Here is a 2,470-nt window from a genome sequence, read left to right as displayed (position 1 = left end):
GTAGCAGGGACCTGCAGTTGGTCAAAGCGAGAAGCATGAACTAGTTCTTTCAAGGGAGGAGTCTTCTTAGGTTTAAGAAGAGTAGTCCACTTAGAGGGTGTAGGGGTTTTTGGGAAAACAGTATAGGGATTAAGAAGGGGAGTAGGAGTTACAGGAATAACCTGATCATCAGGGACATAATAAAGCTCATAGAGATAATCTAAAGAGGAAGATGAAGAACAGGAAGAAGAAGAACGTCGAGGAGACGAGAATAAAGAAGTAGGGGAAGCCATAAAAATAAGGAAAACGGTTGGCAATTATCAAATGGCAAAATTCAAATATGAACCATCACCACTTGCTGAAGAAATTGGAGTAGGTAAAGACACAGCTAGTCGAGGCAGATCAAGAACCCACCTGATTACGGTACCTGACTGCAAAGCAACCCGAACTAAACAGGGCACAAAACGACATCCTTAGCCTGAAAGCCCACAACGCTCAAGGGTATTTTTCTGCCAGTAGGAACTATAAGCAGGGATTACTTGTAAAAGGGTGTGGCCTAGACTATATCTTTAGCTACAGCAGGTTCAATCCAGACAAGGGAGATAGCCAGAATTGAAGTTTAGCCGGAGAAGGAGTTAGGCTCTAATACCATTTTAAGAGCTGCAACATCATTGGGAGTAGCACTAGGAGGAGGATCTAGAATCTCATGTGTAGGTGGATCCTCAACTATATCTTCTTGTCTAGGATTCACCTATAGTCGAGGTCCCCGAGGGTTAGGTGGTCGTCCAACCGGACGAGAACCACCTGGGGCCCCTCTTGCACTAATGCCGCATCTAGTACCACCACAGTGTTGTGTACCTAAATTGCATAAAGATTACGTACAATTAAGTGCCACATTTATTTCATGTAAGCACAAAATCAATGTACATCATGCCTCCGATTATGTAGTCATAGTGCATTTCATCATCATAGCATGCATCCCAAGCATTATGTTCCATATGGTAACATAATTATTCCAAATAAGTATACATAAATATTAATTGCACATCAACTTATAATTTACATAAAAATGGATTCTACAAGGCTTGAAAATCAAATCCTCAAAATTTGGGATTTTTCGGCCCAAAAACCCACACCGGCGGGTGGCCCGGTAGGTGGGCTGGTTTCAAGACCCGTCGGTCGCATGCGGGCCCTCATAACTGTTATGAGGGTAGAAAAGCTATTATTTTCAAAATACTCTCTCTTTATCTTTTCCCTCTCTTCTCCAAATCACCCAAGGCAACAAGAGAAGACCTAGGAGCCCTTCACAAGCCCTATTCATGCCCCCACTTGGGTTCAAAGCTTTACAACTCCATCCTCAACATCAAGTAAGTGGTTTTTCTTTTCTTCTCTTTGGGATTTCGGTTCTTATTCAATATCCTCAAAAATTCTTTTTCTCTTGATTTCTCCCAACTAAAATGAATGTATTGTGTTGGTATGATGTCTACTTCATGATTCTCCTCTTCAATCATCATATATGTCATCTCTATGGATTATTTAACCCTATTCTCTAAATTTTTTGTTGTTTTAGGGTTTTCTCCTTTTTTTTCTCTCTTTCTCTTGTACAATGTATGATTCAATGAGTCTATCCACTCACATTTGATAGCATAATAGTAGTAGGAGTGCCACATTGCACATATGCATCACTTATCACACCTTGGCATGAATTTTCACCATTTCTAGGTTTAGGGTTCTTGAAAAATTAGGGGTTTTGCCCCGTTTGACCTCAATCATGCTAAACATGTATGCTTGCATGGAATTAAATCTTCTTCCACATATCATTTCCAAAATTTCATCAATGCTATGTATATCCTTATCTTATGCTCTTCTTCTTATGGAATTTTCCCATTTTTCTCTCTGTAAATCTGTCAATGCCCTGAATTGTTGCTAACTTGGAAATTTCATGAACCCATGTTTTAGGTAGATGTTTTCCTTTCTTATATCACATTTGTATAATGCTTCAAATATCATGACCCCATGACATTCACTTGTCAATACATGGTTTTGTCAATCCACCACACATATATGACTAAATTGTGACTATGGCCTTTCACTATAGGGCCCTTCTTTTATTTTTCATTCTATATACATTGCCCATTGAATGTGCTCAGTAAGGGTGTGTCATTTTCACTAATCACCTCTTTGTGCACTTATTTTCTTGTTCATTATCTTTTATCTCTTGTTTTACAAATTCCTCTTGGCATCTTATCGGTTTTCTCATATTTTCACATGTATTTGCAGAATGACTTCCCATAAATGGGCTGCTTCATCTTCCAAAAGTGGATATGCCTCCGGTAGGAAGAGGAGGAGTACGGCCACCAGCTCTTCTACTCCTCGAGCTCGGTCCAGGACAAATGAGGACATAGAATATTACGATGATAACACTTTTTGCAGTCTTGAGGCTACACTCACTTGGGACACCTTCTCCAAGAGATCTATTCTGATGGAGAAG

The sequence above is a fragment of the Macadamia integrifolia genome, chromosome 11 (genome assembly GCF_013358625.1).
Source record: "Macadamia integrifolia cultivar HAES 741 chromosome 11, SCU_Mint_v3, whole genome shotgun sequence".
NCBI lineage: Eukaryota > Viridiplantae > Streptophyta > Magnoliopsida > Proteales > Proteaceae > Macadamia > Macadamia integrifolia.
The sequence above is the reverse complement of the archived record's forward strand: the minus strand, read 5'-3'. Positions refer to the sequence as shown.